We start from the raw sequence: 25,549 nt of genomic DNA on the forward strand, positions 1-25,549 counted from the left end.
TATCAATGTTTGACTGCCAAAATTTATTTCATTTTGAAATAAAAGCTGTATATTGAGATGTGGTGGAATTGATATTTGTTCAGTTCATGATAGAAAAAATGTATCTCTTCTTATCTAAGTTTGTCCTCTTACAGATCTTAAAACTAGACAAATTGTTTAAACTTATGAGGTTATGTTGCTTTAATTTTGAACAAGTTTTTTTTACTCAACTTCACAAGGCTAAAAGTGCCTGTAGTTGAAGAATGGCCCATATATTTGTCATTTAATTGTAGCTATGAATTTTTTATTATTTATGTAATCATTTCAGAGATTTAAAGATTTATTAATGTGAGCTCTTGGAAACAGTTGAAAGATTAAAGATTCAACAGTTCATTAGTGGACCACTTCCTGCAAGAAGGACAAATATGTTTTCACGGCTTCTTGGTCTAAATGTATGGCTGCAGAAAACATGTAACAGGAAAGGACTGAATTTTATTGACAACTTCTGGAACCAAAGACAACTGTTTACATCAGACGGCCTTCACCCAAACAAACTTGGTGCAAAAGTGCTAAAGGACAATATCTATTTCTCCCTTCATCATCCATCGGCTGTCATCATCCACACACCTAGCAAATGTCCGAATGACCACAGGACCTCAGATCAGCTCCTGAGTGGATTTGTGGCTGATGCATCACACAAGGACAGTGATACCACGCAGCCAAAACACTCACTGTTGATAGAGACACTGATGCTGGCCCTCTGCTCAACACAGACAGACTGTGACGCCATGGAAATATATTTCAGCAGCCAGAATCTCCAGACCCACAGCCTCTGTCACCAGACACGTTCTCATTGTCACCTTGCTTCCCCTCTTGGGTTTTTTAAAATAGATGGAGGATCTAGTGTATGCGGGAACTAAACTTTCACATTCCATTGCCGCAAGCCCCCAGTTACCAACCAAAAAGTGGCCTGCCTCTGAGTTGTATAATGTGACAGAAAACCGAAGACTTCTTCAGGCCGTATAGCAAATCATTCAAATCTGGTGTCTATTAAATTTAAATCTGTGACTACTGTAGTGAAAACGGTTAAAACTGTCAAGTTAGCACTTTTAAACATCAGATCACTCAACAATAAGTCACTTTTAGTCAATGATTTTATCAACACAAATTGCATTGATTTTATGCTTTTAAATGAAACTTAGCTAGATGACAGTTGTAGCCCAGCAGTTCTGAATGAAACAGCTCCTTCAAACTTAGATTTTTTGAGTGTTCGCAGAGCTAATAGAAGAGGTGGGGGCATCGCTGCCCTGTTTAAAGATGTCTATGAGTGTAAACAAGTGTCATTTGGTGACTATTTGTCTTTTGAATATCTGAGTATAGCACTGAAAGGTGCTCCACGCATTTTACCGATCATTATCTACAGACCTCCAAAACAAAAAAACTTTTATTGATGATTTTACAGAGCTGTTATCAATAATAACCTCTGAATTTGATTATTTTACTATTGCTGGAGATTTTAAAAATCACATTGATAATCTAGAAATTAATGCTGTAAGAGAACTGATGACTGTTTTTAATACTTTAAATCTAACTCAGCATATTCAAGGACCCACACACAATCGTGGACACACTATTGATCTACTTATAACTTATGGCTCGTTTCCACTGACTGGTACAGTACGGTATGGTTTGGGTTGGCTTGCGTTTTCACCACAAAGGGTACCCTTCTTGGTGGGCGTGGTGTATGACAAAGTTTAAGTCGAAGTCATGCTTGCTCGAATAAATGTCTACAGTAAGGCTGTACGGGTCGTTCACATATCATAATGAGCAGCAGTTCTCACAAAACAGATGCATTATACACATAAATACTTGTTTATAAATGTTTATTACTAACTTTTCTATGAACAGGAGTTGATTATAACTGCAGATCAATGACAGTGCAAAATAGGCTACTGTAACATCTGTAATTATATAAAATAAATACATAAATGCAACATATATGAACATATACAGCCTCTTACGGTCTCCGATATATTATTAATTACAGAAAAACTACAAACATCATACATTAGGCGCAATTCCACAGTCAGCGCAAACCTCTCATCTGTGTCTGTAATCTTCACCAGCACATGCAAACTCTGTTAGAGAGTAATTTTGTCATTCCCAGTTCATAATAGTCCAAAAGGACTATTTTGTTCATGATTCAGGTTGTTAAACACTTTTGCTCCTGTGTTTTGCCGGGTTTCTCATTTTTTTCCGCGCTTTACTCTCGTGCTTGTCCTTTTCTTTCTGAATGGATCAGATGACGGAGACACTTCTACAATCACGTAACGTTACACGTTATTATCATCAGCAAAAGAAGTTTGTTATATCAAATATAGACATGGTTGCGCGCTACGGGAAGAAAGCAAATTTCGCTCGCACTTTTAGACGGGCTCGTAAAGCAACAACAGGACACGGCAGATTTTGTTCTTCTTTGCTTTGTGTCTGTTCATCAAGACGACGACATGGTTTGTTTGAGGCCGGGTCATCCATGGCTGGTTATTTTATGCATATAGTAACGTTATATCCATGTAATCTCATGTAATCAGCTGTGTATTAGAACATGGCGGATCCTTTGTTTACATTCTGTCTAGCTCCACAAGCTTGTGACGTATCTCTGTAACCAATCAGCGTTCGGCCATACCGTACCACTCAGTGGAAACGGGCCATAAGGGTTTACACATTTCATTTACTGTTGTTAAGGATATGGCACTATCTGATCATTTCTGTATTTTCTTTGATATATTGATCACTCCAGCTATTAAAGACAGATCTTTCTCTGTCAGAAAGAGATGCATAAATGGGAACACCAGTGAGCAGTTTATGAAGGTCATATCGTTAGCACCAAGTATATCTGCAGACTCTGTTGTTACTCTCCTTGATTAGTTTAACTCTAAAGTTAAGATTGTCATAGATGACATTGCTCCTGTTAAACTTAGGAAGAGAACTGGCAAAGAGAGAGCCCCTTGGAGAAACTCAAGAGAAGTCCAAATGATTAAAAAGACAATGCAGAAAAGCTGAGCGTATGTGGAGAAAGACGAAACTAGTAGTCCATTATAATATCTAAAAAGACAGTCTTCATGCTTTTAATGTGGAACTCAACACTGCTAGGCAGAATTTCTTTTCAAGCCTTATAAACGGCAACGTAAATAATGCTTGTACACTCTTTGCAACGATAGAGAGACACACATTATGTCTGATTTCATGGCAATTAATGGTAAAGTCTTAGAAGAGATCATGCAAATTATGAAAGATCAACCTGCAGTCTTGACACGCTCTCCACATCATTCTTTAAAACGGTGTTTACCTGTTTAGAAATGGATCTTCTAAAAGTGGTAAATGCTTCACTTTTCTCAGAGATTTTTCCAAACTTTATTAAAACTGCAGTTGTTAAACCCCTCTTGAAGAAGAGCAACCTAGATAACACCATATTGAGCAATTACAGACCAATCTCAAATCTCCCTTTCATTGGCAAAATCATTGAAAAAGTTGTTTTCAACCAGGTTAACAAGTTCTTAAACTTAAAGGGCTGTTTAGACAATTTTCAATCTGGTTTCAGAGCACATCACGGTACAGAGAACGCCCTTATAAAGATAATCAATGATATCCGCCTAAATACAGATTCAGGCAAACTAACAGTGCTGGTACTGCTGGATCTCAGTGCTGCATTTGACACTGTCGATCACAGCATACTTTTGGATAGGCTGGAAAACTGGGTTGGGCTGTCTGGGACAGTCCTCAAATGGTCCAAATTCTACCTTGAAGGGAGATGTTACCATGTCAGTATAGGTGTCCATAGGTCAAGGTGGACACTCATGACATGTGGAGTCCCACAAGGCTCAATTCTGGCACCTCTCCTGTTCAACCTTTACATGCTCCCTCTGAGCCAAATAATGAGAAAGAACCAAATCTCCTATCACAGCTATGCTGATGACACTCAGATCTACTTAGCCTTACTGCCTAATGACTTTAGCCCCATTGACACCCTCTGCCAATGCATTGATGAAATTAACAGTTGGATGTGTCAAAACTTCAGTTAAACAAAGAGAAAACCAAAGTCATTGCGTTTTGGAACAGAAATGAGGTTCTCAGTGTGAATGCGTACCATGGCACTAAAGGTCAAACAACAAAAAATAAGATTAAGAATCTTGGAGTGACTATGGAGTCAGATATGAGTTTCAATAGTCAGAAGTCAAAGCAGTAAGTAAATCAGCATACTATCATCTCAAAAACATTGCAAGATGTTTTTGTTCATGCTTTTATCAGCAGTAGGGTGGATTACTGTAACAGCCTCCTCACTGGCCTTCCCAAAAAGACAGTCAGACAGTTGCAGCTCATCCAGACTGCTGCGGCCAGGATTCTGATTAGAACCAGGAAATCAGAGCACATCACACCTGTCCTCAGGTCTTTACACTGGCTCCCAGTTACATTCAGAATAGAGTTTAAAGTATTATTACTTGTCTATAAATCACTAAATGGCTTAGGACCTCAATACATTACAAATATGCTGACTGACTACAAACCTAAGATATCACTCAGATCTTTAGGATCATATAAACTAGAAGTTCCAAGAGCTCAGTCAAAGCAGAGTGAATCGGCTTTTAGCCACTATGCCCCTCGCTGCTGGAATCAGCTTCCAGAAGTGATCAGATGTGCTCCAACATTAGGCATGTTCAAATTAAGACTGAAAACACATCTGTTTAGCTGTGCCTTTACTGAATGAGCACTGTGCTGCGTCCGACAGATCGCACTATTATGTTTTTCTTTTTCATTATCTTATAACCTATTTTAACACATTTTTATCTGTTTTATTCTTATTTTTATAACTTTTTATTTGCTTTTATTTTCTTACACTTGTCTCTTTTTTTCATGTCTATGTAAAGCACTTTGAATTGGATAAGTTGGCGGTTCATTCCACTGTGGCGACCCCGGATTAATAAAGGGACTAAGCTGACCAGAAAATGAATGAATGAATGAATGAAATGAGATGCTGCGCTGCCAAAAACTTGTATTGTTGTCGGCTAAGTGAACGAGTCGTTTATAACAGAGATTAATTTATAAACAAACTGCTCTCTCTGTCAGTATCAGAAGTGAAAGCAGGAGAGGGGCTGCGTTTCAGGACACAGATTAGATAAAATTTAACAGGCAGGGTGGATAGTACAATTCCATACACACAAACACAAGGTTTTGTCATGAATGCTTGTGCGATCACTTATCCATCAATATAGAAAAGTGATGTAAAATTGTAAGTTTCGTAATTTTTATTGATATCAGTCAACTGCTGATATCCATCTGGTTATTACTACATAAAAAAAGAAAACACAATGCAGAACCAGTTACACAAGCTCGGAACTTTAAACTAGCACACAGTTGGCATAACTTTGTTTAGTTGCTGCAGTTTTGTTCCGTGCAGAAACACAGTGTTGAGAAGCCTTTACAATTAATTGACTGTGACGAATTAAAGTGCGATTGATAGTGAAACCAGTTAATCATTGTATCACTACATGGATGACACATGCATCGTTACATAGAGGCTGTAAAACTGTACAAAGACACAAATGATTTTGTAACTTCCACTCTGACACATTCTGGAACATTAAGAATATTGATTCCTCAAAAGTAATCTCTGCTTGGTATGTGTCAGAGTTGTAAAGCTCTTGGCTCCGCCCCCCTGTTAAGTTGGGCGGGATGTCAAACTAATTTTCATGTGAAGTAACATACCCCTAAAACAAAACACGCCCCTAAAATTGCACTCTTTAACACATAATAATAAAAAATCTGAATTGTGTTTTGAACTGAACCTAAACTGGCACACTCAAAAGAACCATAATATTAATATTAAATCTTTAAAAAATGATAATGTTTTAAGGATAATGTAGCTAGCCTCTGCTCTCGTCCTGGATGACTTCTTCATTACTAAAAAAAGAAACGTTTAGTTTGTTAAGATCAAGTCAGCGCCCTCTAGCGGCGAATAATAATCATTACATTAATGCTCCAATTCGCCATTTCTCAGAAAAAACAGCAACAGCAAATAAAATATAGCATATTTATGTGTCTATCTTAGTATTTAAATGCTACAATATTTTTTTAGCAAAAGGAAATTTTTTATAAAAAGACAAGATACCTTTACCAAGACTGGACGCGACGCGAAAGGTAGACAACCTTGAAGGTAGACAACCTGTGTTTAGTGCAGTAGTTAATTGTCTTCAGGAACATTTTTTGTTGTGCTGGTTGAATGTCTCTTCACAATCCAATAGTAGTGATTACAGTAAATGATCTAAATGTGTTTATATGTATTTTTATATTCTGGGAAAGGCTTAAAAATAAAAATAAAAAGTTCATCCAATTAAATATTGTCAGGCTGACATCTCCTATAATTCCGATAAGTAGCTCAAACTGTCTGTCATTAAATGCAGATTTGGGCTTTTGCGCATCTCTGTTCACTCATATCCACCAGTAGCGTTTGCATGCCTACATAAGCGCCTCGCGTTAACGACATGTGCACACAAGACCAATATGGGGCGTCGCGGCAAAATCATATGCTGAATTGAAACTTTTTAAACTCCTGAATCAATATTGTAATTACTTTTGCACGCTGGAGGAAGGACGACACCATGGCTGAAATATTTCATTTAGACAGGTAATGTTCTGTTTTAAAACTATTTTTTAGATTCACGCAGAGCTGATGCAGATGTTGATGTTACAAATGGAATGTATGTACAGACGTGTTGTTCAGCCACTAAACTCTCCCGTTAAAAGACTGATGTGACTTTTTTCAGTTTCATAAGGGACTTTTTACAGCATCGATAATGAAATTAACAAACTATGTTTGTAATGACACAACTTGTGACCTTACTTGGCAAACAATGGTTTTCGGAAACGCACCCTGGGAGTTATTATTAGGGTTTATAGAAATAGCTAAATTTAGCTGTTTTTATTTTAGCGATTATTTTAAAAGAATGACAGTAAAACACAAACATGGTTATAAATATATATTAAAACATTTGCTTGTTTGCTGTAAAAATGTGTAATAATTTTAAAAAAAATGCTAATTTGTGGCTTACTTCCAGGTGAAGCTATCCAGTCGTTGTAGCTGGTTTATTCTGGGAAATTTTCTTACCCCTTGGTTTCGAGTGTGGTCCTGAAAAATCTTTGTTCGTAGGGGTATCTAATCCTTCCCCTTAGACCTACACCTTCAAGCTAAAGAGAATTGGGACACCCCTATCCCTTCACGGGTATGCGCAAAACGAGGGGTAAGGGGAAGGGCAAAGGGGTAGAAGAGGTAGAGATTCTGCCTAAGTTACATTTGTGTGAGTAACAAGTAATCTTCAAGTCTTAGCCATCAAGTCTCAAGCAAGTCAATTTCGTTATTGCCAACTTTGTTTAATCAGATATTTGTACTTTATAATAAAATCCTGTCTTCAGATGGTCAGAGATTGGATGTGGGTCTGTGTTTTGAGGCTGTCATTTTTGACTAGGGAAATGTGTAGTCGACTGATGTTCACACATCTGTATATGTGTGTGCTGATTATGCTGAGCTAAAGCACAGCAGCGCTAAACCACCACACATGCATGTCTGGTTTTCCAGTGGGCTGAGCTGTCGCCAACCAAGCACCTGAACTCATCTTGTCAATCCTAGATTCCTACATTCCTAAGAATGCTCAGGAGAGAAACATAAATCAGCGCAATGTCAAGAGAAAAATTCAATATGCTTGTAGTTCTTCGACAAAGAAACAGACAGGCAGGATTTGATAAAACAGCAGCCTAGGAAGAAGAGGAGGGGAGAGAGAATGGAAAAGCGAATTGGGGGATGCAGTGTGAGAGACAGAGGGAGGGAGAGAGGGAGGTAGGGAGGGATGGAGTAAGGTTGAGAAGGAAAAACAACAGGAGAGAGAACAGACAGCCAGAGCATCATAGAGACAGACAGAGGTAGAGCAGGGGCAGGAAAAGCTACACTCTATCTGGCAACCATGACAACCGAGGAAAACGGATAACAAGCCCCTGTACCCTAACACCACCAGCAAGCTGTCTGTGAACCTTGATGGCCACAGAGACATCGAAAACCTGGAATTATGTAAATAATCTTGCTCTCCTTTTCAAGATCGATTAGTTCTTTTTTTTCGCCTTTTTACCTGGTGAGATGTGGGGTTGAATTCAGCTCTTCCGTCAGGGTGGGCTGAACCCAGATCAAAATGAACAGCTGGGAACCGCACACCAGAGCCTTTTTTACTGTGACCCATCAATGGAATCCCTGAGGTGGACATAATACTGCTCAATGGTTCTCCTCTGGAGCAAACAAGCAGGCATGCTGCCAGCAGACTTAAAGATATTTTCATGAAATGAGATAGAAGAAAGGAAGTATGTAAGCCAGTTAACACCAGGTGAGTGGACTTTACTCATTTTGAATGTGTAGAATGTTTTGTATAGTGTTGTCAATGGGAGCAGATTAAAATATATCAAAATGAAATACATTTGTATGTTTCCTGGGACATTGAACAGGGTTGATGACAGAAAGATGCAAGACTAAAAAACAGTGCACAGCACCAAATAATAGCTGTTTAATAAAATCAACAGTAATTATTTTTATTTATGTATTCTTTACTAAGAATTTCACTAAGGATTCTTTACTGAGTCTGAATCTTCCTATAGCAATCTATAATCTAATCTTTTAAATGCCTAAAAAATATGTTCTTGAAGCACACAAACATATTCAAGTATGGTGATGGCTGTTTGTGACTGTCAACAGGTTAAGATTATAATGAATCTTTCCCATCAATGCTCAATGGCTTGTCCTCGAGAAGCAGTACCATGTTTCCCCAAGACTTGCTATTGATATAATTAAGAGGATACAGGCCTAGCTACACTATTTCATGGACTAAACTCTAATTAGTATTAGCTGTTAAATTAGCTGAGAATATTCATGTTGCATTTCCTCCTTCATAACATTAAATGGGAATGTTAAATAGAAATTGAAAGGCAGCAGAATACATTTTGGCTTATAATAAGTAACTATGGTAAGCACATGTAGCTTGTAAAAATATAAAGTAAATATGATTCTAAACTTTCAGCTCATTGTTAAATTCTTCAAAAACAAAATAAGGAAAGGCAAATGAATATACAGTATGTCCTGCTGACGCTGTAAAACCTGAGTAAAGACTGAAGTGCTGTATTATAAAATATTTGTGATTCATACAGTATATGGTCCCACTTTGACATCTACTGCTGGCATTTTAAACAGCCTGTTATGAATTGTAGGCATTGCCACTGTAGGATTTACAGTTGAAGTCAGAATTATTAGCCCCCCCTGTCTATTTTTTCCCAATTTCTGTTTAACGGAGAGAAAGAGTTTTTTAACACATTTCTAAACATAGTTTTAATAACTAATTTCTAATAACTGATTTCTTTTATCTTTGCCATGATGACCGTAAATAATATTTTTAGATATTTTTAAGACACTTCTATTCAGCTTAAAGTGACATTTAAAGGCTTAACTAGGTTAATTAGATTAACTAGGCAGTTTAGGGCAATTAGGCAACTTATTGTATAATGGTATTGTATAATGATGGTTTGCTCTGTTGACTATCGGGAAAAAATTTAGCTTAAAGGGGCTAATACTTTTGTTACTAATATGGTGTTTAAAAAATTATATCTGCTTTTATTCTAGCGAAATAAAGCAAATTGAACTTTTTCCAGAAGAAAAAATATTATCAACCTAATTAACCTAACTAAGCCTTTAAATGTAATTTTAAGCTGTATAGAAGTGTCTTGAAAAATATCTAGTCAAATATTATTTACTGTCATCTTGGCGAAGATAAATTAAATCAGTTATTAGGAATAAGTTATTAAAACTCTTATGTTTAGAATTGTGTTAAAAAATCTTCTCTCCGTTAAACATAAATTGGGGAAAAAATAAACAGGGGGGCTAATAATTTGACTTTAACTGTATGTTTTTTTACCCACTTTACTTACCTTGGATGTTTGGCTTGTAAATCTCCAGTGACATTCTTAGGTTACTGCAATCTCCTTTATAACCCCAGCAATCTGCCTCCAGTCTTTATATGTTCTCAATGCAGTCTGTGGTAGCTATTACTCACTGTGAGAGAGAGTTTTTTTAACACATTTCTAAACATAGTTTTAATAACTAATTTCTAATAACTGATTTCTTTTATCTTTGCCATGATGACCGTAAATAATATTTTTAGATATTTTTAAGACACTTCTATTCAGCTTAAAGTGACATTTATAGGCTTAACAAGGTTAATTAGGTTAACTAGGCAGTTTAGGGCAATTAGGCAATTTATTGTATAACGATGGTTTGTTCTGTTGACTATTGGGAAAAAAATTTTGCTTAAAGGGGCTAATACTTTTGTCCTTAAAATGGTGTTTAACAAATTATATCTGCTTTTATTCTAGCCTGAAATAAAGCAAATAAGACTTTCTCCAGAAGAGAAAATATTATCAGACATGCTGTGAAAATTTCCTTGCTCTGTTAAACATTATTTGGAAAATATTTAAAAAAGAAAAAAAATCAAAGGGGACTAATAATTTTGACCAACTGTATATGTGATGCATGATTTCCTTCAATACTTCAAGCGTTATCCACCTTCAATATTTCTGTTTTGAACTCAAGCTTAGGCAACGTACAGAGAAAGCACCAATGAGGGGTTGCATTTTTATGATGTCATCATATAGATCTTTTACAAAGTATTGTACATTATTTCCTAACTACAAAATTAAAAGACAATAAAGTATTTAGATACAATATGTTAAGCCATTTTCATTACCCTTACAAATTACAAAATGCTACATTGTATTTGAAATACGCATTTGAAATACATGTATCATAAATGCTGCCCTTCCCTGTGTAATAAAAAAAGAGTCATTGAACAAGATTAGGAAACAAGTGACAGAATCACTACAGTATTTCACAAGCGCAATACACTGATGGTCTCAGGTGTGCTTTGATGTATTTCTGATGTGTGTTTGCATGTTTTATGCTCAGCTCAATCTATGTGTAAATAACATGATATTTTAAGGTTGTTTCACAATTATCTTATTAGATAACACTATATAGGTCAACATGTTTCGAATTCATCCTTTATGCTATTTTCCTGCTGGTTCAATTTTAAATATGAATTCCACATAAAAGTGAAACTGTAACACAACAACAGAGTGATTTAAACATACAATTATCACCCAAAGTGTGCTTGATAATTGGATCATTACTGTCATCACTGTGTGCTTTAAAAAGACATAAAATAGGCCACAATATCATTGGACTGGAAATGGGAGTTTGAAGATATTGTTTCAGACTCACTGGGTCAGTGTGATACTAATATAAAGCTTTTTCTCAGCTGATTGCTAAATTACTGCACCTATATCTCATCAGGATTATAATCTAAAATAAAACTACATAAAAGCACAGCCCACACTGCAAAAATTGCAGTGTTATTTAAACTCTAATAGAGTTAAAATCAACTCAGAATGAGTAAACATATTTCCTTGCAAGGCAAGGAATGTTTTTTTTATTTAGCACATTTCATACACAGTGGTAATTCAAAGTACTTTACATAAACATGAATAAAAGAAACAAGTGTAAGAAAATAAAAACAACAACGAATAAAAATTATTAAAACAGATAAAACATTAAAATGTGTCAAACAGGTTTTAAAAGAAAGAAAAAGAAACGAAAGACATATAATAGTTTAATCTGTCAGATATAGTAGAGTGCTCATTGGGTAAAGGCACAGCTAAACAGATGTGTTTTAAGCCTTATTTTGAATGTGCCTAATGTTGGAGCACATCTGATCATTTCTGGAAGCTGATTCCAGCAGCAGGGAGCACAGTAGCTGAAGGCAGATTTACCCTGCTTTAACTGAATGCTTGGAATTTATTTGACCTAAAGATCTGAGTGATCTGTTAGGTTTGTATCCAGTGATCATATCTGTAATGTATCGAGGTCCTAGGTTATTTAGTGATTTATAGACAAGTAATAATACTTTAAAATCAGTTTTGAATGTAACTGGGAGCCAGTGTAAAGACCTGAGGAAAGGTGTAATGTGCTGTCATTTTCTGGTTCTGGTCAGAATCCTGGCAGCAGCGTTCTGGATGAGCTGCAACTGTCTGACTGTCTTTTTGGGAATGCCAGTGAGGAGTCTATTGCAGTGATCCAACGGCAGTAACTGCAAAAATAGCAGTGTTGCTTCAACTCTAACGGAGTTAAAATCAACTCAGAATGAGTGAAAACAACACTGTTAAGAGAGTTACTTGTACAGCACTATACTATATTTACACTGTAATATACACCATTATATATACTTATATATTATATATTATAAATACTTATATTTTTATTTAAGTGCAACATATTGCAAAAGATCACTCTCGCAACGCCACTGCACTGTATTGAGTTAAACAATAACTCTGATCTACACTTCTGGGAGTTGATCGTTCCCTTACTCTAGTGTAAAGATAGAAAATTCAACACTTTAACTGAATGAACTTTGAATTTTTTAACTCTAGTCTACCTAGCAAAAATTACAATACTCATGATTTATATTTAAAACAACTTACACAAGACAATTCTCCAAGAATGATATAAAAAATATACAAATACAATTATTTTATCAACAAAGCATATTAACAAACGACAGCCAGCAATAGAAAATGTACACTTTTTTTAAAATTTTTTTTTTACAAATTAACAACACTTTAAAATATCTTAAAAATGGCATGACTTTGATGTTCCATTTAGATTTTGGTCAAATTTATTCCTGGATGTTTGCAATAACACCTGCAAGTGTTGGTTAGCTGTAACTTAATGATTTGACACTGAATAAAAATCAGCTTCGAACTCTAACTGTGTTCATTTATCAAAATATAACTCTATAATGTCAACACTTTACTCTGAAATGCTTTAACACATAGAATTTAACACAGATAAATTTGCTTTGCACCAAACTTGACTTCAATTACCATGAAGTCAGAATTATTAGCCCCCTTTGAATTTCTTTTTTCTTTTTAAATATTTCCCAAATTATGTTTAACAGAGCAAGGAAATTTTCAAAGAATGTCTGATATTTTTTCTTCTGGAGAAAGTCTTATTTATTTTGTTATTTTGCTTCGGCTAAATAATAATAATAATAAAAAAACACATTTTAAGTTCAATATTATTAACCCTTTTAAGCTATATATTTTTCGATAGTACAAAGAACAAACCATCATTACACAATAACTTGCCTAATTACCTTAATCTGCCTAGTCAACCTAATTAATCTAACTAAGCCTTTCAATGTCACTTTAAGCTGTATAGAAGTGTCTTGAAAAATATCTAGTCAAATATTATTTACTGTCATCTTGGCGAAGATAAATTTAATCAATTATTAGGGATAAGTTATTAAAACTATTATGTTTAGAATTGTGTTAAAAAATCTTCTCTCCGTTAAACAGAAATTGGGGAAAAAATAAACAGGGGGGCTAATAATTTGACTTTAACTGTATGTTTTTTTACCCACTTTACTTCCCTTGGATGTTTGGCTAGCAAATCTCCAGTGACATTCTTCGATGACTGCAATCTCCTTCATAACCCCAGCAATCTGCCTCCAGTCTTTATACGTTCTCAATGCAGTCTGTGGTAGCCATTACTCACTATGATTTTTTGTGGATTATCTGCCTTCCAGTTGTCATAGAAGTGCACATTAAACACATGATCATCTAGGAACAATTTGACTTGCATTTAAAGAAATTGTGTAGTTTTCAAACTGGTCAATAAATTATTGTCTAATGACAGAAATATTATTTTTTCTAGTGTATACTGTATGTATACTGGAAAGTCATACAGAACATGTAATATAGATATTGTAATAGCAGAATTTCCACATTTGTACATTGGCAATAAATCATAACCTTCACCAACAACAAATAATTCTACATTTGACAAAGAATGTTATTGTAATGTGACAGTGATGCTGGACAATGGAGTGAGGATCCTCATGCAGGTCTTTATTGTACAGGATGGTCAAGCAAGCAGAGGTAAATACAGGAACAAACAGATGTGTATGGGCAATCCAGAGTCGTAGTCAAAATAGCAGGCAAATGGTCAGAAGGCAGGCAGCATGCAATGTAAATAAACAAAACACAGCAAGGTCAAACACGGCAAACAAGGCAAAGGAACACACGTCGTAAAGTTCACATACATGATACAAGACTCAGCAACAATGTATGTCGGTGTGCTATCGTTATAGTCCAGGAATCAGTCATTGAGCAGCTTCAGCTTGGAGTTAGTGTGTGTGTGTGTTGCATGACTGAATCTGTAGTCCATCAGATGGCAGATTTGTAGTTTGTGTGAATGTGAATGTTTACCAGCGATCTATGGTAGTTAGATCACTGGTGATTGTGACAGTAATAAGTTATTCATAAATTTTTTTTTTTTTTACTTATAATGCTTAAAGGTTACATCATATGTAACTTTCACTTAGTTGATTTTTTTTGTATAGTTAGGTTTCTGCCGTGTGTGTGTGTCAGCCCAGAAAACTGTTATAAGCTGTCATAAGTCTTAAAATGTGCTATAATTTGATCCAATTGAATTGTGTGCCATTAAGCAAATTATTTCAATGTGCCCACCTCTAAGAAAACTATAAACTTTGTCTCGTTCCTACTAGAAGTGTAATCGGGCCATAAAAGTTAGCCCCGATGAGCCCCGAGCCCATCAAGTACATTTTGATTGACAGCTTTTAAAAAGCCCAAACCCGTTTATTGCCCGACATTATTCAAATATGCACACAGCTCTTTTGCCTTTTTTTCCTAGAATGAGTAATTTATATGTTTTAACAATTTATTTCTAACAAACTTAGGCTATTTCCCAGAGATGGGTTGCGGCTGGAAGGGCATTCGCTGCGTAAAAACCTGCTGGATAAGTTGGCGGATTATTCCGTTGTGGCGACCCCAGATTAATAAAGGGACTAAGCCGACAAGAAAATGAATGAATAAAACTTAGGCTATAGGCCACTTGGAAGTTGGAACAAAGACAAAAAAGAAGTTCTCTGTAACATTGTAACATCTCGGCACTCTAAATAAGCCTAGGTACATACACCTAGCCTTTAAATTGGCCAGGACACCATTAAAATAAGTCTTTCCTAACAAATAAATTAAAATAAATTTTGAAGGGTTTTTAGGCAATAACTAAATAAAGATAAAGGCTCTGCAGGATTTGTTTCTCCATTTATCTTCACAATCTGGCCTTAAGGCGACAGTGAAGATGAAAATTAAAAGAATAAATGCAATGGCCTATAGACTCTGTCTACATTATGCATTTATGGTTTAATTAATATTTACTTATAATTTAAAAACCCATTACTCGCCAAGATTAAGCTTCGTGTTTTTGTGGAGGAACATTATTGAATCCATTGTAAATGATTTTAGTGTAGTCCTGCACTCACTGAGCAGCACTGAACACCCTTTTACTGTTGCTGCTACAGGCTGGCCTGCATTGTACTGGTCTGGCTCTCTTTCCAAGTTTTAGGTAGGATTGTTTGTTCATTTTCCACCAGCCAAGAACTTCCATTTAATTTTCCCTGTCAGCTTGCTGTACATCGCTGTTTAGCGCTCTATCATAATACACAGTGCATAAGCAACTGCTGAAATGCCTTGGCTGTTAGAATGAACTTTCTTTTTAAACTGGCGCTGACCGCAGTCAAAATTAGCTCTTTTTGATTTCTCCGTCATCATTTGTTTCACCTTTGCAGGCATGGATTTAAATGTTGTAACAAACGATTTAAATACTTTCTCGTGCTAATTGAAATGCCTTACATGAATACTCATTTACTACGCAAGCCCGTGCCTGAACCAAGCTTGTTTAAAATTATAGAAATTAAGCCAAAACCCACCCGAACCCGTTGGCTCCGATCGGGTTCCTTCAGGTTCGGGCAAAGATCTTCAGCTCTAATTCCTACATCTTTTTGTAAACAGATAGCAAAGCGGCTAACAATTGGGCCATTTATTTTCCTGAATTTGGAGAAGTGATTTTGCAAACAGCCTGCTCTGAGACCTACAGGTGTCCTTACACAGAATCTCAGCTTTAACTCTGGAGCTACCAGAATTTTGTAACTACTGGAATACTCATAGTGGTCATTCTGACTGTTCTCAAATAAGATGTCATTGTAAGTTGCTAGACAGCGAAGGTAGGAGCAGATGGTCAGCTGATCGCATTAGATGATGGCAGCACTTGCCTATGTGGCCTGACTGAACTATTGCTGTGCTTATGTAAAAAATACATTATTTTATTTTTAAATAACTAAAAATATATAATGTTAAGGCAGCATGGAGGCTCAGTGTTAGCACTGTTGCCTTAGAGCAAAAATGTCTCTGGTTCGAGTCCCAGCTGCAGGCGGCATTTTTGTGCGGAGTTTGCTTTCTCTTTGGATTTCTACCTGGATTTCCTCCAGGTGTTCAAGTTTCCCTAAAGTCCAAAGACATGTAGTACAGATCAATCTTATAAACTAAATTGGCCATAGTGTAAAATTGTGTGTGTGTGTGTGTGTGTGTGTGTGTGTGTGTGTGAAAGTCTGTGTGTGAATATGAGAGTCTATGACTGTTTTCCACCACTTGGGGAGTTCATGAGTTAGTGTACTCTTACTGATGGATTGCAGCTAATGCCGAGTTCAGACCGCATGATTTTCAAAGTAGTCATGTTACAGATGTTTTCACACTGCATGACTATCTGTGCTTGCGTTTTGTCGCTGCTTTGTTTACACTGCAAGATGGATCGGCGGCAGGGGCATTTAAATTGCATGACTTACAATAGGAAGAATCGCCGACAACTTCGTCCAAACTACGTCTCACAGTCAAAAACATTTACTATATCTCTTGTTATTAACTACATAACGAGTAAGAAGCCTTTAATAGGGTACAAAATGTACATGTTTGCTCACCTGGGTTAAAAGGAAATTAGCAATTTTCTTTTATGACTCGGTTTGTGATATTGCTCACATGACGTATCAAACAGACTCCTGCCAAATTCACACTAGTTTTTCCTTTATTTCTTGAGTTCAAATTAACTGAAAAGGAGGGCTTTTAACTTCTCCCCCAGCCTCTCACTGGCCTGCGCAGATACACACATACACTAGTCTAGTAAATGCTGCTCTCTCATTGGCTGTTGGTGATCGCCGATGTTATTTTCAGTCAAAACTCATTCAACACGCCATGATTTGAATCGTCGAAAGCTCCAGATATTTAGCATGCCAAAAATCTTACAGGCATCGGCGACTCATCTGCGATTCTCTCAGATGGCGTCTTTGATAGTTCATACTGTGTGGTTGTCACTCATGTGCATGAGCACCGATTTGCCTGTGATTTCAGGCATTTGTGGGCGATTTCTCAAACCCTGTCGGCGAGACAAAATCGGGGCTAAAATCATGCAGTCTGAACTCGGCATAAGAGGGCATCGACTGCCAGAGTAAATGACGGTTCATTCCACTGTAGCGACCCAGGATAAATCAGAGACTAAGCTAAAGGAAAGTGAGTGAATGAACTTACTATATGGCTCCCAGGTTTAAATGATCATATTAGCTACTAGGTATATATACTTAGAATTTTTTCTATTGCATGTGTATGTGTTTTTCCATACATAAAACATTTTAACCATCCACCTGACACCTGCATTTTAAATCTATTGAAAAAGATCAGTCTGGCTAATGACCCTGGTCTATTGTGAGAACTGTATACAGAGCTCGTTTCAGCAGAAGTCACCTGAACAAAATGATTTTCTGGATTTACAAGGCAGAAAAAATCTCTTGTCTGCTGTCATTTTATGCTGTTGCAACTGTGAAAATTAACTGATCAGCGATGCAGGTTGTCTCTGTAGGGTTAATTGTGATCAGAAAAAAAAGGCTGTGGAACTGTTAATGCAGTTACACCCACACTCTAGTAAATAGCTGCCTGTGCCTAATTGGTCTTTTTAACTGAATGTCTGCCCTATGTGTAGTTTGCGAACACATCCAGTGCTATGGCCAGCTGACACTTTTACCTAATACACACTGTCCTATTGTTATTTTTGTGATCGTTTCTACCTTTCGATTCATTTTTGACAGCCCATTTTTGTGTTATGCAACACTGTCAGTTTTCTAGAAACTTCTAGAGTATTGTAAGAACAATATAGAGCTGGATTCATGTCATAAGCCCACAATATATTAATGTGAGCTAAAGTGCCTGCAGCATGCACAGCATAAATGTAATCATTAGCAAAGTACTTGCTACAGTATGTGTGCAGGCAAGTGTATAGGCTCACAGAGCCTAAGGGCCTACTCACACTATGCCATCCGTACCGTGCCCAGGCCCGTTTCCCGGATCGTTTGAGAAGTGTAATTGCGCTGAATCGGGCTCAAGCAAGGTTCACTTGGCCGGCCCTGGACCGGTTGGAAGAGGTGGGCCTGAGTGCGGTTCACTTGGGCTTTGGTGCGGTACGCTTGTGTCTGAGTGCAAAACGCGCCAAAGCCCGAAACTGTAAGCGAGACGTGACTTTTAAGGGACTGTTTCATATGGATTTATTAATCATGTTTATGAGCGTCAAAAGTGGCGAATCTGTTCGGCAAAATATCTGACTGCGTGTCACCGCATCCCTAAGGACTGTTTGGCTAAATATTTGACTGCATGTCACAGCATATCAAACGACTGAAACAATATAACTAGAGAAATCTCCACTGTGCTACTGAGTGTTCTCACTGAACAGCGCAGCAGCGATGACTTAAGCATGCCGAGGCCCGTTTGTGGTGTGAGTGCGGGCCATCGGGGGAGACGGGAGGGGGGACAAGGGTGCTTTGGCCCGGTTCGAGGCAACTGTACCTAGTGTGAGTACGGCTTTAAAGGGCCATGAAACCCCCTCGTTTCAGCAGGGTGTTTTCACACCTCTACTTTGGAAAAAGTCAGAAAAGTGGGCGTGTCCAGCTCTGTTTAGAGGGGAGTGTTTAGTGGGGAGACCCTTTAAGCCTCACAGCAAATGGTGTGCTGCTAATGCTAATGAAAGCTGGACTCTAACATAGTTTTCCCCGGCTAAGTTCCTGTAGTCAGTCTGATCAACTGGATATTCACTTTCCTTGATTTTTCTCTGTGAGTGCAGACTAATGCCCAATCCCAATTCTACCCCTTAGCCCTTCCCCTTCCCCTTACCCCTCGTTTTGTGCGGGGTAAAGGTGCCCCAATTCTCTTTAGCTTGAAGGCGTAGAACTAAAGGGAAGGGCAAGATACCCCTTGAAACTGATTTTTCAGGACCATACTCAAAACCAAGGGGTACAAAAATTTTCCAGAATACACCATCTACAACAGCAGCATTGCTTTGCACAGAAAGATATAAACACATTTTTGACATTATTACACATTTTTACAACAAACAAGTATATGTTTTAATACATTTATAATTTGTTCGTGTTTTATGTCATGCTTTTTAAAAAACTATTTAAAAATCTTTTAAAAACTACACATTTTGCTATTTATAATAGATTATTATATGTCCTGTACATTAGTCCCACAACATACCTTCACATCTGTGATCTCAATAGCACTCGAATACCGTCAGAAAAGTCCAATGGCTTGGAATGAGCTTTTTAAAGTGTCTGATATAATGTTAATGTTGTTTTCTTGTGTATGAAGTAAGAGATCACAATGACATATGATAACGTGTGCAGGTGGTGTAGTGGACGCTCTGCTTCCCGGGATGAGCACTCCCATCCCGAGCTGCCCCTCCGCTGGCACGTCAGCGATTGCTCCGATGGTGCCATTAGCGCGTGCTCTGCTGGCGTGGTTAGCGCCGCTCAGCGTGTTGTAGTGGCTCATACGGAAGGTCAGACTCAGCTATGCGATTCAGTTCGCTATTCGCCCTCCCCAGTTCACGGGTGTTCTTTTCACGAAGGGTGATGCCCGAGAGCGCCCCTGTCTTGCGAGAGGAGATTGCTGTCCTCCTGGCGAAGGATGCAATCGAGCAGGCCCCTCCAGCCGAGATGAGGTACGAGTTTTACAGCTCGTAATTTATCATGCCCAAAAAGAGCGGGGGGTTAAGGCAAATCCTAAATTTGCGCAGACTGAACTGCCATTTATACAAAATGCCTTTCAGAATGCTCACGCAGAAACGTTTGATTTAGAGCATCCGTCCAAAGGATTGGTTTGCAGCCATAGACCTGAAGGACGCATGTTTTCACGTCTCGTTTCTTCCACGGCACCGCCCTTTTCTCCGGTTTACGTTCGAAGGACGAGCGTGGCAATACAAAGTCCTCCCCTTCGGGCTCTCTCTGTCTCCGCGGGTTTTCACCAAGTTCGCGGAGGGTACCCTAGCACTCCTGCACCTTGTGGGCATCCGCATACTCAGCTATCGTGACGATTGGCTCATTATAGCCTCGTTCCGCGAACAGCCAATTATGCACAGAGACAAAGTGCTTTGGCACCTCGACCAGTTGGGGTATTCAGGTCAACCAAGAGAAGAGAAAACTTTGCCCTGTGCAGAGGATCTCTTATCTCAGGCTGGAGCTGGATTTGGTCGCTATGGTTGCGCGCCTCTCCGAGGAGCACGCCAGGCTGATGCTTTCCTGTGTAAACGAGCTCCACAGGAAGATAGTGGTCCCACTGAAATGTTTTCAGAGGCTCCTGGGTCATATGGCATCCGTAGCCGTGGTCACGCCGCTCGGTTTGTTTCATATGAGACCACTTCGGCGTTGGCTTTGCGATCGAGTCCCCAGACAGGCATGGCGCGCGGGCACGCACTGGGTGCGCGTCACTCCGCTGTGTCTCTGCACCCTCAGCCCCTGGACGGATCTGGTTTTTCTACAGGACGGAGTTCCCCTAGGGCTAGTATCCAGGCATGTTGTCGTAATGACAGATGCCTCCAGCACTGGCTGGGGGGCCGTGTACAACGAGCATGCAGCTGCGGGTTCGTAGTCTGGACCCTGCCTGCATTGGCATATCAACTGCCTGGAGCTGTTGGCAGTGTATCTGGTTCTCAGACACTTTTTACCGGTGCTGGAGCGGAAACACATGCTGGTCAGGACTGACAGCATGGCGACGGTGGCTTATATTAACCGTATGGGAGGTATACGCTCTCGCCGCATGTCTCAGCTCATTTGCCGTCTGCTCCTTTGGAGTCTGCGTGCCATCCACATTTCGGGCGAGCTCAACCGTGCAGCCAGTGCGCTCTCACAGCAGCTAGTGTCCCGAGGGGAGTGGAGACTCCACCCCAATTTGGTCCAGCTGATATGGGCGCGCTTCGGGGAAACCCAGATTGATCTGTTTGCTTCCACTTAGAAGGCACGCGCAAATATGCATTCCCCCAGTGAGCCTAATCGCACAAACTTTGTGCAAAGTCAGGGAGGACGAGGAGCAGATCTTGTTTGTTGCGCCTTTCTGGCCCAACCGGACCTGGGTTTTGAAGCTCACGATCCTCGCGGCGGCCCCTCCTTGGCGCATCCTCCTAAGGGAGGACCTCCTCTCTCAGGGACCTGGCACCATCTGGCACCCATGCCCAGATCGCTGTCACCCTCCACTCTGAAGGTTTACGTGGCTGTGATCTCCACTTATCATGACGCGGTAAATGGCAACACGCTCGGGAAGCATGATCTAATCATCCGATTCCTCAGAGGCGCGCGGCGGTTAAATCCGTCCCGCCCCCCTCTCATGCCCTTTTGGGATCGCTCACTAGTCCTAGTGGGTTTGCAGAGAGATCCGTTCGAGCCTATCAGCAGTATCTCTTAAAATTCTGTCTTTAAAGACAGTTCTGCTGATCGCATTGGTGTCATTCAAGAGAGTTGGGGATCTAGAGGCATTTTCGGTCCGCAAATTGTGCCTTGAATTCGGGCCCGGTTACTCTCACGTTGTCCTGAGACCCCGGCCTGGCTATGTGTCCAAGTTTCCTACCACCCCATTTAGAGATCAGGTGGTGAACCTGCAAGCGCTGCCTTTGGAGAAGGCAGGCTCAACCCACTCACTGCTTTATCCCATTCGCGCTTTGCCCCTTTACGCGGAACAAACGCAAAATATAAAATCATGTGAACAGCTCTTTATCTGTCATGGTGGTCAGCAGAAGGGAAGTGCCGTATCAGAACAGAGGTTGGCCCACTGGTTAGTTGATGCCATCGCCCTTGCCTTGCCTCGCCATCTATGCCAGGGCGAGTCGCGCCCTCCTTATGTGAGAGCGCACTTTACAAGAGCTGTCGCTTCCTCATGGGTGTTATCACGTGGCGCCTCTCTCACAGATATCTGCAGAGCTGCAGGTTGGACGACACCTAACACATTTGCGAGGTTCGATAATCTTCGAGTGGAGCCAGCTTCCAGTTATCCGGTTATGCGTGCGCCTTTTTTCTACTCTGCTAGTAAGTTTACCTTCTCAGGCGAACCCTAGAGAGTTCCTCAGAGGCCCCCATCATCGACTCAGCGGAGGAGTCGAATGCATGGCTCAGTTTGCGGTTGGTACGCCCATTTGGTCTACACGCATATTGAGGATCGGTGCCAGCTATGTGCATCCCCATTTGGTGATGCCATATGCATTATTACCACTGTGTGTTCCCCCTTATCAGGCGGTCCTGTGTTTTGCCTAAACCACTAACTAGCTTATTATATGTAGCACTCCCCCTCTTTAGGGCTAGTCCATATACCCCCTTACCATCAGGTCTCCCCTTCTGGGTAGCAGGTGGTCTCCGCCGCATCCTCCCCCTGAGGGGACTGACGCTTTCCCAACGTACTGTTGTATTTCCAAAAAATCCCTAGTCTATATTAGCAAGGTAAAAGCACACTTACGACCCCCGATTAAACATTAAACATTAATTCCCATGTAATGGTAATATGTTGGGCCCAGGGGACGTTGGAGAGTTGCGCTCTTGGTGTCAGTGCGCTCACGCTTTGGCTTGGCAAACTGCACATCAGGAGCATGACGGGCTTGGTTGCTGTGGCGCTTTCCATACAGTCTCTAAAGCACTACAAAAGTCGGTTTATACAGACACATGTCTCCGTGCCCCATTCGAGGAACGTGGGTTACGTACGTAACCTGGAAGTTACTTTGCCGGAAAAATAAGAAGACGTGGACTCAAGCGAGTCACGCCGGAACAGCAATGAGGTTTGCCCCCTCAGAGGGGGGCACCTCTAGGAGAGTTTCTTTTCAATTCAATTCAATTCAGCTCTATTTGTATAGTGCTTTTACAATGTAGATTGTGTCAAAGCAGCTTCACATAATGGTCATAGAAACTGGATCAGGGTAGTTCAGTTTTTAGTGTTTAAGTTCAGTTCACTTTAGCTCAGTTCAGTGTGGTTTGAAATCATTACTGAGAGTCCAAAAACTGAAGAGCAAATTCATTGATGCGTAGCTTTTCAGATCCTGAACCATGCAAGCAAGTGGCGACAACGGAAAGGGAAAAAAACTTTAGCAATAGGAGAATGAAGAAAAAAAACCTTGAGAGAACCAGTGTCAGGATTTTGCCCCATGTTATTTTAGTTTTTTCCTTGTAATGTTTTTTCTTTACCACTAGATGTCCTCATTTCGTTCTTTGTCTTTATTTTGTATTTGTAATCACAGCTATTGATTTCACATGTTCCTTGTTTAGCTGTTTGTATTTAAGTAGCCTCAGTTTAGTAGTTCTTTGCTCGGTTATTGTGGATCCTAGCCTGTCATCCTCTGTGAGTTCCTCTATTTGAAAAATTACCTTTTTTCAAGCTTTTTGTGACTTATGTTTTTGTAGTATTTTTGAGCAGTTACTGATCCTGAGTTTTTTGCCTCTTGAGTTTTTTTGCATTTTTTTTTTGAAATTGGAGAAGTCTCTGTTTTTTGTCTGCTCTATCTTTATCTTCTATTGAAGTGTTTTTTTGCCATTAATACATTCCTCTTAAGGAGAAAATTCCTTTTTGTGACTTTGGTTCTTCAACGCCTGTGTGGCTCAGTGGGTTCAAGGCCAACATCTCATGCAGGAGAACCGGGTTCTATCCCAGTCTCTGACAACCAGACTCAAGCTGCGTCCCAAATGGCACACTATGCACTCATGCACTATGTACTTATGCACTTACACACTCAACAGGGTAGTATATGTATGTAGTGTCGTCCCAAATGGCACACTAATGTTTTTTTTACTAAGCGGAAATTCAAACCGTTTCCCTGATGACGTTTGACGGTTGCCAAATCATTGAAGTAAACCGCCGAATTATCAAATAATACCTGCCGTGAGTGTTGCTGCAATCACTATCGGGAGGCACTATAATCACTCTCGTAAAAGAATTTTGCTTTCACCATCCAAATTAAATAAAGTTATTCAACATGTGCGTCCGATAGCTCCGCCCCTTCCGCTACGTAAGCAAACCTGCGGTCGTTGAGTGCGTGAAGTGTCCATCATTACACACTTCATTTTAGCGGCTGAATGAGTGCATCATCCGGGTAATTAAAGTGCACTTATTATTTTTAGAGTTTTCAATGTGAACGCACTACTTGCACTATTTATACTACAAAATGGCGTAGAATAGTGCATAAGTATGCGATTTGGGACGCAGCTTCAGTTTGGCTCGACCATTTTAATTTCTCCACTGGCCGAAAGTCTTGTGCAAAGCTGCAGTCTCAGCAGTGAAGTCTGGAAGCTGGCCCTTTTGGACCTTTCTGCCCAGAGGTTTGGGTGTAGATTGGTTTTAACTGTTGGTCAAGTCACACCCATCTTCTACTGACTGACCTATGGTTTCATGGCAAAGTTTGAGCGGGAGATTTTCTTTGTCTCTGGACCGCTCCTATGCATAATGAGAGACCTTCCTCAACAAACAGATTGACCTTAACTATGAGCATTAAATAATGCAAACCGTACAAGTTATTATCATGCACTCAGCATCATGTGTTGTAAAATAGCAGGAGAAACATAATGATACTAAACACGAAATTCTAAACACACATTAGCAAGCATCTAGATATTTCTATACTGTATAAGGCTCAAAAAGGACTTTATAAAAGCATGCACATACTGTTTTAACTACTTTCGCCATAGGGCAGAGTATATAGATTGTCAACACACATTACATATCATTTAGAGTGAGTTTTAAGTCCTAATAGTTCTTTCCTTTGAATCTGGAGGGGGCTTTGGAATGTGATTGGATTTGTAAAAGCTGAAAGGAGGGAATTTACTCCGTTTTCCCATCTGCAATATGGGTTAAACAGTGGCAATGAGTCCCCAGAGTGCAAAAAGCATTTCGGGGTATCGAGGTGTCATGCACAGCGACCTTCGCTCCAGACTATCTGGAGATGAACGACAAACTTTTAAGCCAGAATAAAATATGGGCTGAAGTGAGGTGACTTCCTTTCTTCAACTGTGGACCATATGTTACTGTGCGAATCATTACCTTTTTGAATAACTGAAATTAGACCAACATAAAAGAATGAATCTCATTCAATATACTTCAAACACTGCAGAAGTTCATGACATAGGGTCATGGTCACACAATTCAGGGTTAATTGTATATATATTTAGAAAAATGTTACTTTCATACTTTTTGTTTTGTTTTGTTACAGGTTTTCAGCTTTCTTCAAAATATC

General features: G+C 39.4%; 1 protein-coding gene across 4 annotated transcripts in view; it reads left to right on the forward strand.

Moving 5' to 3' along the window:
* Nucleotides 1-7,918: 7,918 nt before the first annotated feature.
* The window catches only part of trpc5b (transient receptor potential cation channel, subfamily C, member 5b), a 69,687-nt gene continuing 52,056 nt past the window's right edge, over nucleotides 7,919-25,549 (forward strand). For 2 of the 4 annotated variants that reach the window (XM_073935438.1, XM_073935439.1), the window contains exon 1: nucleotides 7,919-8,402. The gene's annotated coding sequence lies outside the window, so the exon portion shown is untranslated. Of the gene's footprint in view, nucleotides 8,403-23,629; nucleotides 23,665-25,549 lie in introns of those variants that run through there. The other 2 variants (XM_073935437.1, XM_073935440.1) reach the window with 1 other exon arrangement.

The sequence above is a fragment of the Danio rerio genome, chromosome 21 (assembly GCF_049306965.1).
Source record: "Danio rerio strain Tuebingen ecotype United States chromosome 21, GRCz12tu, whole genome shotgun sequence".
Classification (NCBI taxonomy): domain Eukaryota; kingdom Metazoa; phylum Chordata; class Actinopteri; order Cypriniformes; family Danionidae; genus Danio; species Danio rerio.